This window comes from Varroa jacobsoni, unplaced genomic scaffold, assembly GCF_002532875.2.
Source record: "Varroa jacobsoni isolate VJ856 unplaced genomic scaffold, vjacob_1.0 scaffold_1107, whole genome shotgun sequence".
In the NCBI taxonomy this organism is placed as follows: domain Eukaryota; kingdom Metazoa; phylum Arthropoda; class Arachnida; order Mesostigmata; family Varroidae; genus Varroa; species Varroa jacobsoni.
In genome coordinates, this window is record NW_019214009.1 from 475,473 (window position 1) to 492,821 (window position 17,349).

The 17,349-nt window shown below is 44.3% G+C and overlaps 1 long non-coding RNA gene across 1 annotated transcript in view; it reads left to right on the forward strand.

Moving 5' to 3' along the window:
* LOC147752643 (uncharacterized) overlaps positions 1–9,163 on the forward strand; it is a 42,536-nt gene extending 33,373 nt beyond the window's left edge. Inside the window, exon 2 of the long non-coding RNA XR_015313529.1 lies at positions 8,710–9,163. This is a non-coding gene — a long non-coding RNA (uncharacterized LOC147752643). The remainder of the gene's footprint in view (positions 1–8,709) is intronic.
* Positions 9,164–17,349: the final 8,186 nt, after the last annotated feature.

Here is a 17,349-nt window from a genome sequence, read left to right on the forward strand (position 1 = left end):
TCTTCATTTTAGAATATAACCAGTTATGAATAGCTAATGATATGAAGAATCTCAGTACTAGCATAGTTGCCATTTGGTTATACAGGGCATGTGAGCGTAGGAATCATCCGGCAAATACTTACGACAAACAAGAACTGACGACGTTTTTATGGCCACTAATTGGTATAGGCATATTTGAGCCATTGTTGGTATTTTTTGGGTAGTAACCGTTACAAAGTCGAGAAGCCTTCCTCGTCCTATACGCAGACATATGTAAAAGAAAATGTACTTGCCTTTTATATATGACAGGCCATTTCGGGTGTCGATATGTGGTACTATCGTTATTTGGCATTCACCTAGACCACCAGCTCTTTTTACAAAGAGATACCTGCTCACCCAAATACAACGCTCTTGCCAATGTTATCTTAGGGTTGTATCCTTTCTGACTACTATCTAATAGCGTTGACCTTTCGCTGCAATTGTTTTAGATGAGGAATTCGATATATTTTTATTTTCATCGATTAAAAATAAGTATAACATTGATTTAATACAGTAGACAACGTTGTCATGATGAACAAGGGAAATTACATGTCTGATTCAACATCCGGTGTATGCCCACCTATTACAATGCTTAATACAATACTATACTATACATCTATATGCTTCAATCCACTTCCGAAGTATTAAATAAATAAAGTAAATTAATTCTCCAAACAGTACCACACAGTTTTAACGTGAATATGTATGATCCTTTCCTCTAATGATCTATCCATTCCCTAAATGTTATTTCAGTCAAAGTCTGGTTTCCACGACAAACTAAATACATTATGAGACTCAGAAAGATCTGGTGCAGAGATCTGCCGACGCAATCGCTCATCCATTTACTTATCACACAATTCTAATTCGTCAGGAATTCTCGATGGTCCCATTCTGCCGATATTACCGTTGCCTTTTACACCGGGTGGCGCTGGGCCATCCCCTTTAAGGGCACTGCCATTGCAACCGTCCCACCCATTGTCTTAATATTGTTGTCTTCAATGACAACGTAGAAGACACCGCTAGGGCACGAGACCTAAGGAAGATGGGGGTAAAGAAGGCCCATAGCGTGGCGGCTTTGGAGATGCCAATAGCGGCGGCGGCGGCCGCCCTGGCGGTGACGGTACTAACGGAGGCAGCAGCGCCGAAGCCGTCTGCGGGCGACGAAACTGCCTGCGATCAGTTGTGGGCGGGCCCTTTAGCGTCATTATGACAGTGCGGCCCGTGGCGCAGCGGGCCCGAGACATTCGTTTGTCGAGCTTGCGATCCGCCACCAGCACGATGCGCCTTCACATCTCCGGCGTCCGACCGGGTCTCCCCAACTTAATCGAACGCTATTGGCAAGGTATTGCTTTGATTGGTGGGCCCCTCCGGCTGAGCGCCAATCAGAGCCAGCCTTCAGCGTGACGTCACCAAATCTTCCTTCCTTCCTCTCTAAACAGCAGCGATTGCAGCGCCCCTCGGTTGGCTGGCAGACAGAGTCCAACAACCCAACAGCCGGTCGTCGAAAGATCGAGGTGCCGGGCGGCCGACTGACACCCGCCAGTAATGCTTTCCCTAACAGACAAGGACCCCTTTCCCGAATGCAGAGTGCAGGGAGAGATTGCCCCGTTTTGCGATTCCCCTCTCTTTGGTCAGGGCTTCGCCCCTCACGGCCGCCCCTTATCTCGTCCAAGGCCCTGGCCATCTGACCCCTAAAACAGCAGGCGGCAGTTCTTTCCCCTCATTAAATTCTCCCCATACGCCCCTCTTTCCCTCTTTGCTCATTCTACACACCACCACCCCAGACGTTAACCTCGGCGGGCATGAAGAGGGACGAAGCAGCCGGCAGCTTGCTGATCTCCTGAGTAGACCCGCAAGGCTTCGTTTGTTTACATCCGATAACGCCCTGCTCTATCCTAACCTGCGTACTTGTCGCCGTCCTTTGCGCCCCTTCCTCTGGCGGATTTCCCTTTCCATTGCGGAGATGGCCCTCCCCTCTCTCATTGAGGGCTTAAAAGATGCTATTCCATAAGGGTTTCGTGCGGGTCGGAATAGCGGTGGCGGCAAGGGATGGTAAGGAAAGAAAAAGCAGGCCTAAGCTTCAGTATAGGACCCAACGAATCAGGCCCCGTTAACCCCCGCTCTCTCTATGATTTCCTTCATCTCGTGCCTCTGTGCCTTCTTTTTTTCGTCCAAAGTCGTGCAAGGGTCCTGCTGCTGTCCAACCGGCAAATCCAACATGGCCGACAGTATACCCTGTGTACATGTCCGGTCTGTACAGTTATTCGGTGCCCATCTATAAACGAAAAGCCGTGTGTATACGTGTATGATTGTATGCTGCGGCAGTGGCCATGGTGCGATGGCTGCCGTTTTTCTCTCGTTTTCCGTCGAGTTTTCCGCTACAAAAACAGCCCCAAGGAAGGAAACGCCAATGCATATAACAACCAATTGTGTGTGTAGAGTTATTAATGGCTTAGCTATTATGAGGAGGAATGATATTAATAGCGAATATAGCTAAGGACGACTTTTTGACAAATTTTTTATTAACTATGAAAAATGTTTTTCGAGTTTAAATCGGTGAATCAGCTTATATATACGATGTGGTATATGTATATACGTTAAAGACAAAATTTTTTTGCTTCGATCGTCTTGAAAAAACGCTATAACTAGATAGAATACTGTAAGACTGTTCATAGTTATTAAATATTATGTGTGATCCGAAAACGATTAGAAAGTCCTTACAGAGGGCAACTGTTGGTGCAAACTGCGTCCATAATAATAGCTCAATTGAATCAAGTACGCTACTGTACCCTAATTCTGTTCACTAATTGTTTCACACTACTATAATCTTATAATTTCATTGCCGGGGCATGCTGCATTTTCTCCGTCAATTTTCATACGAGCTGTGTATCTATCAATACGTCGCATAAGACGTAAGCCCGCGGAGCGCGCGAGCCACGTGACTTCTCTTCCTATTCGAGCCGGCAAGGAACCCTCGTAACGTTGTGCTGGTGGGAGCCGCCAAATGAGGCCGGGTAGCAAATTGGGAAAGAGACGGCGAAGGGCCCTAAGAGAGGGTAGCCCACAAGGCGTCTGTAAGCGCGAAGAAAGCCTTAGGAGCCGCAAAAGATGGTGCTACTACCAAAATCCTGGGTAACAGCCAACAGTATCCCACGGGCCATTGTGCCTAGCCTTTTTTCGGATAAAACGAATGAGCAACGATTATGCAATAGCTGAAGATAACGCGGGCTGAGTTTTCATCTCGGGAGCTATTAAACATCACCTGTGTTACTACCACATCGGACTGGAATTACTTCGAACGACTGATTAAGATCAGCCGGCTTTCAAATGGAAGACTATTGAACTTTTCTACGGTCATCGTGAAATTCCTATTGATGGCTCGTCTTTAATTGAATTGTAATAGTAAGTCACCAAATTTGGCGAAGGTGATTATTTATTTTACGGGCAGACTGGAATGAATTGGCTTAAAAGCGTATCTTAACTGCATGTGAATGTTTTCATAATAAGCTATATATTTACACGCCATTTGTCACTATGGAAGCAAATTATTCTTCTTTTGTTTTTTTTATTAACTTACATTTGCACAGATCCCAACTTTTCCACTTGTCGTTCAGGAAAAATCATAATCTAGCTCTGGTTTGAAACAACTAAAACAATTGTTCTCAAAAATACATATTACACTGAGCGGATCGTTTCTGCTTCTCGTCTAAAGACCCCGCCAGGTGATCAGTATTGCTGACTGAAATCCGTTACCGACGATATATGCATTGTGAAACGATATACAGTAAAGTTGGCCGTCTAGCTTCGTGTTTACTCAAGTCGACATGGTAAAAAAAAGTCAACTAATTCTAATGGCAAAACTTACTCATATCCGACCGTTGCTCAACTGACCTTGTTGACCTCCACCTAACCGTCAGCATCACAGCCTGTGTTGCCCCTCGGCAAAAACACAATCAAAACGAGTTGGTCGCATTAGTCTGAAAGACTGCCAAGACTCTGTCAAAAAGAAGCCACCGTCGTTACAGCCATCGCTGTACGATGTTTCTTTCATCGTCTGCTTTGTCTCGAATCTTCATTTACCAACTAAATATGAGCTCATCAGTTGGTTAATGCGCTGGCGATGTTTATGTTGCCCATATTGATGTAGCAAGTCGCAGGGTTCCATTGCTACCATGTACATATCCGGCTAATGTCAGTGAATGTAACAGTACTTGTTGTATTCTAATTTCTCTTAGTCGGCCTGATTTGTTCGCTTTATTGCTACACCATAGCAGGACAAATTACGGACGAGGGACTTTAATCGCAAGGTAATCACAGTTCTGTATGCGTGAAGTCGGTCGGATCACCCTTCGTGTGCCATAGAAGTGGAACGTGTAAACGAGTGTTTGTTTATAATTTTACAGTTTATAGGAAACGACAAAGGAAACGCGAAGAAATTGCGGGCGCGTTCTGATTTGGCTAGAACTTCCAAAGGAAACATATGATGTCGTTGTTTACGTTGCCACATCGCATCAGTGACCATCGTCATGCGCTGTATTTGGTCAGCGGTTTTTATCATCACAAGGCGGAACACGAAAGTCTCACCTGCAAGGTACAGAACGGCATGTTGTGCGATCACACTGCGTCCACATGACGTCAAGCGGTGGCATTTTTATGGCTTCAAGCCAGATTTCCTTAAGATGATATATATATATATATATATATATATATATATATATATATATATATACACACACACACACACCTATAGAAGCGTTTAAAGTTATCGATGACATGGGACATGTGTCTAATATTATCGGATAATAATAGAGGAATATGCTCAAGCGCTATCTCAGGGAAGAAAAGCGTACAGATTCAACAAAAAATTCATTCATCTTGTAAAACGGAAAGCTACAACTGAGCCACAAGGAAAATAACAATGATTATGGCATATTTAACGCTACAAAAGACATGTCACAAAGCACTGATCCGTTAGATTTCATTCTCCTTAAAAATATGTCACCCGGTTACAAAGTCTTCAGCTTCCATCAAAGTCTTCGTATTACATCCATCGATTGAGTTGAAAAAATTCAAGCTAAATGTGAAACGAAGCTCCCGATACGTTCTTGGGAGGCATAATAGTCCTTTACATCAGAGCGGTTCGATGATTTTGTGTTTTTCGCGTGCGGATACACAACGAGCACCTTGCACACCACGGGCAGCTTGGTCCATCCGCTGGACTATGCGATTTAGGCCGAATACGATCCCTGGCAAAGGTTTTTTTCTAACGACGCAGCTGCTAGCTAAATGCTTACATAGTTGCTTCACGCAAATGTCCTTTCGCTGTTAGCGCGTTTCGGTATTACGCCTGTCAACTTAATGGCGGCGTAACACTTGAAGAACAATAAAGAAGGAACTTTTTTTGAGTAACTCTATTAGATTTTTGCCGCGCTCCTCTATTCCGTATTCCTTAATGTTCTTTCTGCTTCTTAGACTCGCTTAGAAATTTAGCTCGTTCGCTATGTGCGCGAAAGGCACGTCCAATACGAGAAATCGATGTCAACTGAACTATCTGCCCTTAAGTATAGTATATGGAGTTTTTGTTTCATTGCTAGTTTTTCTGCTTTTTCGCGTTGCTGCGATCTTTCTTCGAGAAGCGTAAAAAAGTTCAGTACCGAAGAACTCTCTCAGAGGGCAAAAGCTGACGGCGGGGGAAAAGTTACCGCGGACGCAGCCCCGGTAAGCGCGCATAGGAGAGGTATCGCCAGCGGACGGCCGTGGCAGCAGAAGCAGAGTTTGGAAGTGGCAAGACCCTCCCAACTAGTTTTCTTTTTTATGAAACGTACATCTCTCCTCGCTAGCGGGGGTGAACAAGGCAGCTAGGAGCAATGCTAAAGACATACAGGGAATCTCCCTGTACTAGTCTAACCATGGGCAAAAAGAGGTGAAATTTTTTGTTGCTTTCGTAGCGTCCAAGGCGATGGTACAGCAGCAGGCAAGCACCAACGACTTCGAGCTAATTCGTTCGCTTACGTATTATTTCATGCTATCCTCTCATTTCCTCCGAGCACTTCCCTCAGTCTTTACCGTTATCCCTCTTTTTCGTTTAAGCGCTTTCTCCAGCCACGCTTCGATAGGAGGGCACAGGTGGTCGCGTGGGACTTGATGATACTCACTTTCATATACACCCGATTAACCCCCCTGCCACAGCTATGAGATGTCAGCTATGAACTCTTTTAAGGCGGAGGACAGAGCGGAGCGGTAGGAACTATACGGCTTCCTCTTCTACCGCGGGCGCTGCACAACTCGACAAGCTCACGCAAGCCCTTGTTGACGATCCTTGCAAAGGCGCCTGAAACCCACTTTTCAGGGGGTCAACGTCAGGCGAATTCTGTAAAGGCAAGCTAGTCAACTTGCTTGAGCGCCGATACACAATCCAGCCCCCGATGCCGCCGTCGTCCTGCTCGGCTTTATTAGACACTCCTTAAAGGCACACTTTTTTAGTTTTCAACGAAGGGCATTCGTGGTTAAAAATCTGACATCATCCTTTACGTATTTGTAGGCCGATTTAATGCGATCTTGTTCATCAATTCAATTGTTAACTATAGAGCACAAATATATATATGATACTGGAGAGAAGCAATCAGTAAAGATTTGTGTCTGTTTTTCAACGTTCTTTGTGCTCATTGTTGCTCACAAATGTCAGTAAACAAAAAACAATTAAAAAAGTTAAATCGGACCGAGGCTGTGTTACATTTGATATATTTAGGGTGCGTAGGAAAACATGCGTAGACTAGAGGAAATGAAAACAAGTACAGCCTCTGAAGATAAAACTTAACTATGACGGTTTATACAGCACTGTCACAAAAAGAGAAAGGACTGCACGTTAAACAGTGACAGAAAAAAATGTTCATCGCGCGATCAATGCGAAAAGTTTCTGATAAGTGTATACCAATGCATTAAATGAAACGTTGAAATCTAAACTGCATGTTAATGGTTACTATTGCATTTCATGGGGGTGCACTGGCCATACTTTTATCTGGAATAGCTAGTGAATCAAAGAAGAACGGTAAAGAAGAAATGCTACTGTACACTAATGATGATCTCTAGGGAAATGAATGTAAATTTAGCAGATTTAAACCCGCTACGTGTCGCAAAGTATCTGCAGACAAGGAACATTTCCATATAAACACCACTGGATATACCTTCGCTTCCTTCTTATGCAAAAGGTTGGAAAAGTGGTTCCTGAAAGGGATACTTTTGGCGCCGATCGCACGGACAGCTAAGCAGAGCACATGGTAGAAATAATAATAATGTTATTAGATAAATGTCCGCCGACATTATCAACGATAGCATGCAGATGCAATTAATTTTATTGGCTGTTTGAGTTCGGGCGAACTCGCTCTTTGAAACAGAGGACAGGAGATATCCCTAAGGTCATAACAGCTTCACAACTCATCTGGGCATCGTACTGAGCACCACTGGACTTGTGAAGAACTGGCAAAAACGTATCAGAATCGTAGCTGACGTGTGCAACATTGCACATGATAAACAGCGCTACGAAAGGCGTGTACGAACGTCGATCTTAGGACTTGCCGATTGAAGAGAAGAAACATAGAGATAAGATAGAAATGGATTTGCATAAACTGAACGAATAGTAAAGCGGCAGCTGTCCTAAGGCAGACTGGCCGGGTGCCTGCAACTTGTGCTTGTGTTTAAGTATTACAATGCGGAATTGGCAAGCGTTTCGGAACATAATCTTAGCAGATTCTACATTGCTTAGTGGACGTACGTACACATAAGGGGTACAGCCGTAGACGCTTTGTGACGCTTCGAAGTGCTTTAATGCAAAGGGGCCAGTTCGATTTTCTATATAAGGTACTTTTTCATATGAGTGTTTCATGCAGAGAAGAAGAAACATTTCCAAATAAGTATTCAACATAGAATAAAAATTTCTCACGACTTAGTGGCTGTAAATGTTCACTGATTGTTTAGTATAAATCCACTAGGTAAAACGGGCTTGACAATCTGCTAGGAAGTATGTTTCATTGCATTTCACTGGATAAAATAACGTTACGTCTACGGTCTGTCTTGACGAGGTAAGCATAGTACGAATCTGCTTAAAAGTAGCTTGAGCCCTAGCCGAACTTGTAAGTTTACCAATCAAGAAAACCCAGATACAACGCGTCTCTTTCATTACAGGGTTCATTTCTGAGTTACTATCAATATGGCTCGATTCAAGCAATATTATTGTGGCTTGCCATATTGAGAAGGAATATTATCATTTTACCTCAAGTTTAAACAAAATATATTTAACATTCAAGTGCTTCAGATTTAGCTGGCGTAATCGTTTATGTTATTTGCTATGGACTCTATATATATGCTTGATTTTAAGTATCTATCACGCTTTTTTACCGACGACGATACAAAGGCTCCAAAGAGAGTTCGCACTAGCAGATTATCTTATATAATTAACCCGTTCCATTTGACCAACACCTCTCACCGCTATGACTCGACTGATTTAATTGCTACACACTAGGTAAGCGTCGTAAAGATGTCCGAGGTTATTATATATTCGACTATTATCCTTTTTGTGTATTTTGTATTATTTGGGATGATAGACCGTCTACGCTTTACCGCAACGTAAATTACATGCATCAACTTTTCTAGTGAGACTGTTTTTTCCTTTCTTTCCTTGACTCCTACTTCCAGCCACCTTGTTGCCGGCTTTACTTTCGACGACGTACATTTCGTTCATCCCTGCACGACACCCGGAACAGATGCCCCGTCACTCATCTGACCCAACAACGACGCTCACTACAACAGGCGGTGCCCGCCGCAATGGCAACGAGTCTCTCGCAGGCGAAGAGCCAACGATCCGACCCCATTTGCCCTACTCCCCATTTATTTACGCTTTTTCCTATTATTTCGCCTGTGTTATTTCCTGGATTTCGAGGATGAGGATCATAGTTGGCCGACAAGAAGCGTCAGAGCCTTGCCTACCTCATATAGGTATTCCACCATCGGCTTCGTTACGGATCTGTTCAAGTTCTTGCATAACGTCTATAGGTAAACGATTCGTTTGCGGCAAAGCTGCAATGCTGTGCGAAATCGGTTATCCATTCGAATAAACAGTGGCGGTAAAAAAAAAAAAAAAGTAATGAAATGACAGAAAACAGCTCGATCACAACAACGGTTCGATCGTGTGTCTGCATTTGGTAGGAAGTTGGTTGGATGTGACCTTTGTGTTTGTGAGCGACCTAAGTAACGACCTTATGCTTGAGTGAGTGCACAAATTGCATCCCATGGAAACTAAGCGTAACTCAAAAGTTATCGACATGTAAAAGAAATGCTATGATGTAGGAGATGGATATGATAGAAGAACTTAGGAAGCTGAAATTCTGCAGGCAGCCCTCGAAAAAAATACCCTTCAAATCTATCGATAATGCATGAAGTTTTCCACATACATCATAGCACGAACGTGTCAAGTATACAAACATATAATGTATAAAAAAAACAATAATCTATTTATGAATGGTAGATAAATATATACGTGTATCTTATAGCGAATATATTTGATTTCTCCGTAGCATTCGTTACGATTGTATAATAAAATGCGCTCCTCTTTAAAACCGTAGCAGTAACCAAGTAAGGCCGATCGGCTGACAGATATCACCGATTATGCACGTTGAACCAGTAGCATCTACTATTAGACGGTGTACTACCAGTGTCATCTTCCTAAAATGATGAATAACAAACAAACACACACGGTGGGCTTAAACAAACGTTATAGATAGTCATAGCCTAGCGGCCGTTCGCCCTTCAGCCCACATGAATTTCTCGTCCTTCTCAACGAGCGATGACTCCATAGTGGTAACCCGCTGAGCTCAGCCCCTATAAACTGACGATACAGTATTTGGCTGTTGTAGTCTGCAGCCACGGTCCTCGCCACTGTTGCCGTTTCTGGACGGAGCTGGTTGTCGCATATGGTCGAAAAGAAAGGACAGTTCATTTGAGGGCGTAGCGGCCTGTGTACGCATACACAAACGGCGAACAGTAAGCCCAGAGACAGTACAAGCGACAGTGGCGCACTGATCCTGCTAAGGCCACCGCGTAGAAGGAAAAGAAAAAAAAACTCATCATCGTTGAGCAGCCTGCTGTTTAGCAACCGACTGCCAAAAGCCGAATAGGCCAAAGATCAGCAACATGGCAGTCATCACTAACAACAGCTGCTGGTGGAACGGCAGTTAAAGCTATGGCAATATCTCTATGCAGAGTCAGCAATGTACTGCTACGAGTGCCTTTGGTAGTGGCTGTTTCGGCGGCGTCACCGTCGTAGGCAGACACAGAAAGCCTCATACAGTGCCGCGGCAGCCCTAAATGCGTTAGTAGCTAATGGTGCATCCAAATAAAGCCAAAGATAAATGCCTTTGGGAAATGGTGATGAGTAGTATGATCTCTCTAACTCGCCAGTGCATATCTAAGGGGTAGTTTTGGGGTGGAAGAAAAGCAGGATAAGAGAGATGTTCGCTTTGACCAGCAGCAGCAGGCCTTGTCGGCGATATCGGGCCGGGTCAACCGGGTGGGGCGTTTGCAGAGAACGACGATATGGGATAAAAGGGAAGAAACTCCCATTAGAAAGGGGGTAACAACCCGGGGAATTTAGCGTGGAGCGGGATAAAACCTGGGCAGGGGCTATTTACGAAGACGAGGAGGATGAGACCTAGGAACAACGAGAAGTTGGCCGGCCAACGAGCCCCCTTTTAGCCAAAGCTTGCCAGTCAGCTAGGGACGAGTCGACGGTACTGACGAGTCAACGAACTGGCAAGACAGCGACCGATTCGTCCATAGCTGGTGGCCAACAGAGGTCTACGAAGGTTCTCGGATCCGTAGCTCTCGCTCACCCTTGTTTTTCTCTGACCTGCTTTCTATTTTCTTCTATCTTTTTCCCGGATGTCTCTGAGCCGAATTTTGTGGGTTGGGCACTGAACACATACACACTGAACGATAGGCTCGGGTCAAACAGCGACAGAAAGGCTTCGTGTTTGCCAATTTAGCCCAGGAAGCAGAAACGCCCTTTCCTACCCATTTGAGTATGGAGGCGAACGAACGCCGTTGCGGTGACAGTGCTGCTAGCAGTAGTGGTAATATACCCAGCTATACATATTTATATGTGTCCTAATATATATATAAGCAATGGGGTCAACGCTATCAGAACTCGTAACGCGTTCCATACTACCGAAAGATAGAGAATACCCTCAGACATACTTCTATCCAGCCATAAATGTTTCGTTCCTCACCTTTTCTCCACGGCTTGTTCGCTAACTCGCCTACAGCCGCTTTAACCCTATCTATATATTGCTGTACACACATGCACACCTAGATACGAAACTGCTTTCGTACGTTTTCCAACTCTGAGTTCTAGGGGGCTTTGTAAAGGAGGGCAAGGAAAAAAACGGGTATATTGACACATTGAACGAAATAGAGAAGATCAGCATAAGAGCGGCGAGAGATTGCCCAGTCGTTGCTCTTGTGGACGCGATATGTCCGTCAGTTATGCAGTCAGTCTGACTGCACTATAAAGAGCACGTTCTCGGTCCAACAGCATATTTATATAAGTGCTACAGTCAGCCTTGCTCTAGGTGACATTCTAGATAGCGTATACGTGTAAGATAGATTCCTATCTCGTAGGCATAAAAGAAAGAGGTGAAAATTACCGCCGTAACTAGCACGGTTCTAATCAAATATAGAAAAGGTCTGGTCTGACAATAGATGAATGTGCATCTGTTATCTTGTGTTTGTAAATTCATGTGTACAAAAAGAAATATCCTAGGTATGCATAAAGCTGATACGCAGGAAATCGATGTATGTGTATACATCTTGGACAAACTACAGAACAAGCGTTTTTCTGCCATAGCTATAGGTAACAGTCAAGCATATGCAGTTAATAATGTTAGAAAAAAGCCATGACAACAATAACCGATAATAAATCCAAACGTTTGTTTCCATATTATCCTTGGCCAATTGAATACTGAAACAGCAGTACCTTAGTCAATTTGAAAATCATTGCTGGCAAACGAACTTTAGCCCCTTACTTCGATAAATTCTCCTTTTCAAACATCGTTGTTTCCTTTCTTACGCTCACAGTACTCATTACGACACTAAGCAAACATGCATTTTGGACAAAAGTCCAATTTTAATAGGTTTATTAGGAGTATTTTCAAACATAAATGAATAATCATCAGGTCCTCTCTATTTAGGTCAGCTTAATAGGCATCTATGCCCTCGCTTGTGAAGCCCTAGCAACGGTACCAAAAAAGGCAAATGATTCGTCATCGTGATCTGAATCGATGTGCATGTATTCCTGCTGCTCATTTCATTTCTCGGATCAAATATTTCGTATGAAAATTATACCCAAAACACACCCTTCGAGTGCGATGCACTATGTCTTGGTGGAATGCTCCCCCCCCCCCCCCACCCCAAAAAAAAATAACCATGGGCTATCATTACTTTCTTTTAGAAGAAAAACCCTGGGTATGCGCAACGATGATCTGACCCCATCGCCTCAGCCAATCTCTCGAAACATTCGCGCTTTCTTCTTCTTCGCAAATTTTCGTTGCTAAAATAACTGCAAATTGCGCCCCGAATATATTTGCCCCTTACCTCCTCCCCCTTTCCGCAATTCGCTTCTCGCCCACTTCTCGTTGCAACGCCTCGGCGTCGGCCACACAGACATTCCTCAACACGCGGCCGCCGTGTTGAACCGTCGTCGGACGAGATGGGCACAGCATCCGTTCGGTTCGTGGAAAAACCGCTTGGATTCTAGTGCCAGAGCAACAAAGGCAGTTCGCAAAAACTGCAGCTTTCAGGCGCATCCAGTAGAAAGGGCAATACGCCTTAGGCGGCCGGGAGAAGTGGAGGCCGCTGGGGGAAGGGGTAAAGGGATGAGGGCAGCAGAATTTTTATGCGGTTTAACAACGACAACACCGGCAGCGGCAGCTGTTTAGGGCCAGTAGCGAATCCGACAGCCAGCCCAGGCAACTGCCTCATAAACAAACAACCGCCTGAGTAGAAACAACGTAGAAAGAGTCCTCGGGCATGAACATGAAGGACCTAAATAAATCAGCGTGAAAACAAATAGATCTGGATCAGTTAGGATGGTCTTTGCAAAAGTATGCCTCGTAACCTGCACTTATATATTGTACATCGGCGTGCCGCTTGCAAGAGTCGGGCGCGCTTAGTAAAGACTCGCAGCAAGTATGTAGTCGACCGAGATTCCTATGATTTCGTTACGCGTTAACTAAAGACTACTACGAGGTAATTTTCCATAGATAGACAAAAGTCACATTTTTCGTTAAAGCGCTGAGTATAAATCGGTTTTTAGGTTTGCTTAAAATGACTTCCAGAATGACTGCTGACATTTTCCTATCGACCTAATACACCTTACGTATATGGATTACCTCACTGTGAAGATAGAGAAGGCCCCTCAAAAGGACGCTGGCTCGACTTATGTTTGTCCAAGTACATCGTTCGAAGATTAACTATGTATTTCTGAACAGTTTGTCCTTTATGGCTGTACCCTTCCATATACACCTATGTACATAATGTAATACGCATATTTCTAGGCTTCAAGGACAAGTCCCGTCCGTCGTTCAGGGTATCGCGTTCTTATCTAAACTAGATATTGCAAAGAGTCACAACATTAACTAAATAATATTCCTCATTGATTTGGTTAACTACCGCAAACTCTCACCGTTCGTAACAAAGCGCACAACATAAGCAAATTTATTGCAAGATCCACCGCCGTACGTTTGAGAATGCGCTAGCTATAGTGTATTAGTCCCTTAATAACTAGAGCGACCCCCCATTCCCTAATAACTAGAGCGACCAAGTACCCCTATTAAGTTGCTTTCCTTGCCAAAATCTCACTTGACTTGCAAACTATGAATCGCCGTACCCACAGGCTGTTACACAACAGCAACATTAGCAGGGGCGAGAGTAATACAGGCGATTGCTGTTGTTGATTGTACACAATATCGCCAAGCCAACCAGGTTATTTAGACGAACAATTTGCTGACTTCCCACACACGGACTTTGTTCTATCTCATGATGTTCCATGCCCGGTTAAATTCTAGCTATGGGGCCACTTAGCGTAGGCAGCCCGGCGCCACCAGTTCGGAGGTACACGCGTCAGGCCCGTCCCAACCGAAGGGGGCGGAGTGATCCATCACAAGATATTATCTGCTGTCAACTGCCGATCAGAACATGGGGGTTGTGAATCGACGTTTCCCTGGCGGTTCCGCACCAGGCTCGAGCAACCGGAACGACACGAACACGCGAAGGCCAAACGGATTGGACGGAGGTCGAGGGGAAAATGACACGAGTCAGGACCATGCAGGGCTTCGAATACTGAGGGAAAAAGGGATCTAATGATTGTAATATTATTCTATCATCGTATTTTATTTGAAATTGTGTCCTTGTTCTCAGAACACCTATACAAAGCAATCATGCGGTAGGAACTAGATCTGCGACGCGAATTCTGGGCAGATTAAAAGGGGCATATAGCTAACGAGAAATGGAAAAAGGGGCTGGCAGTGAAAAGTCGCAGGACGCGGGAACCCCGAAATCTGATTAGATGACATTGAGATGGCTTTCGCCTGGCAGGCCCATCAACCGCCTATGGCTGTACATTCGCGCATGCAATCAGAGAGAAACCTGAACCTTTGTCCCAATCAGGCCCTATATGCAAGTCCTATATAACAAGGCCTTTCGGGTTTATGCCAATCAAGAGATGTATGGAATAAGCATGTCATCTGCTCTGTATACAGCATGCAGAAACCAGATAGTCAGGATCGTATGAGTGTTATATGTTTGATCCTTGTTTAGTGAATAATATATACGCTATAAACCATTTGTACATTGCTTCGACAAAACTTAACGAAATAAAATACGGTAAATTTATAACTATGTTCTCAAAAGCTTTCAATGACATTCTAGCAGCATATAGAAATCGTCAACATCAATAGTTTTTATTCTAGGTTTACTCCAGATGCGCGTATGAGCGCATGGTGGTAGGGATTAGAAGGAGCAGTAGATTTTCACTTAATTGAAGTTAAAGCGGCGTGTCATTACATGGAGGAGAACGGCTAAAAGATCAAAATATTTCCAATAAATGTCTCCTGTATCTGAGGCAACGTTTCTCGACCACTTATTCTATAGCTTAAATATTATCTTGAACAGGAAAATCCGCCGCTTAAAAGTTTCTTATTAGCCCTCACACATTGTTTACCTCTCATGTACAGGTCTACTTTTTCTATAACGGCTTTGTGTTGTGAGTGGAAGTTCCGCTCGGAAGAACCCTTCAAAGATGGACGTTCCAGGCCGAAAAAATTGCGTTTTCGACACCTTCCGACAATACGGTGCCGAAATAGCTTGCCACGTACTTCTGGCCTACATTAATGACTTTGCTACTGGAAAGATTGTTTAAAAGTTTGAAAACGATATCCGGAACCTAAAAATGTCCCCCACTTGACGATACGTGGATTTAATGCTGCACCTCCAGTATCGAGCGTCGCGCGCCCACAACAATCAATGTTCGCGCAGAATTCACCAGTAATAACAAGTCGTGTCTGTGCGTCAACATTAACCAGAGATAGGAATTAGTGATTCCGGAGAGCAATCAAGGCTTAGGGTCTCACCAAATCTTCACCTAAAAAGAATCATACTTTGTGCCTGGTAGGACTGCGAAAGTTTGATTCGCTGGAAATTGCTTATTTCGAACAATACAATTGATCGGCACGCTTATTCGGCCTAGTTGCACCCAATTAGGAGATCACTTTTATGGGTTTACCTTCGACACGAAGTTAAGAACTTAAAACATAGTTGGAAAACTTTTTCGAGGCGAAACTCGGTAACTGCTACGGCAAATCGATTGCTGGAAAGATAGCAGCAAGTTAAGAGTAATGATGGGGAATATATAACACAATAACTTATTGCTGCCAAAATGTGCGAAGGGCGCGGTTACTTTTTTACATTTCTGTCTAATTTACAATATTTGGCACTCAATACGAAAATATCGACTACTGTTTAGCTGTTGCTTCTTTGAACGCACAATGACCTTATCTACCGATACCTAATATTACAAATAAATGTTAGAAATGCGTATATGAGATTATAATAAAGCAAAAAAAAATTATGAATTTCCTGCAAAATATATTAAAGTTTAGTCTGCCTTTTTTTTCTCTTAAAGACCAGATAATTAGTTTTTGTTCGCAGAAAAGGTTGGCAACGTGTCACAGCTTATTTTCCATATATTACCATTGCAGTGTGAGGTGGCATCCACGCTACCCCAAAGTAAATGTTCCGTTACCAGCTGCTACCTAACAGGACAGTCTTCGAAGACCCGCTCACGTTATCAACTCGAGCGGTTGAGCCACCGAAGCGTCTCAAAAAAACGTTCGAACCCTTATTTCCCCAGTTTGCAAGTGTTCGGACGTTCCCCACGTACAGAGACGCCTCTTACAGTTTATTCGGTTCCGCTATTCAACTGGTGGCAGTGGACAATGGCTGGGGGACATTTTCAAGCGGGACTGAGTCTTTCAAATAATGTTGTTCCCTGCATTGACCCTTTGGCCAGGCATTCGATTGTGGAATAGCTTTAATGACCTCCAGACTCTCATCAGGCCCCCGATGTGTGCGTTTGTATCCGTTTGTACATCGCGTGTTTGCTCATTTGTTCCGATACCATGCTGTGCGCCGTCGCCCTGGGTATTGCCTCTGTAAGCGGTACCACTGCTATAGTTCGTGCTTTTATGTGCCGTTATTCGTGGGCAAATTCTGTATCAGTCCTTATAGGCCACCAACTATCGCAGGCTTTTGCCATCGCTTTCCCTGGACACTTCTTCGTCTCTTGTTCCTTCGGAGTACAGTGGCAAACTCTTAAATGTCCTCTACGAGCGAAGTCTGTTTTCTTCCCGATGCTACAGAGGTGATCTTGCTCTGCAACTGTCCCTGGCGACCCGACTGGACAACCAGTTGTGGGTCAAACGACACTCACCAGGAGGGCCAAAGACATATCGTAGAGAGTGGGTCGCGACTGGAGCGACAGGCAACCGGCGCCAGGCGACCAAGGAGATGCCTTGCGTCAACTCGTCGCGTTGCTCATTGGATGGGAGGGAGTGAGTTCTTGGGGAGCAAAACACCGGCCGGAGAACGAGCAACGAGCGAGTACAAGACTATTGTGGAGTGGAGACATGAGATGAATGCTGCCTCCTGCCAGTTCTACCGCATCGATAGTCACTGAACCATCGTTGTACTTGTGGTCACAGAGGAATAGCTTGAAGCTTTCGAGGG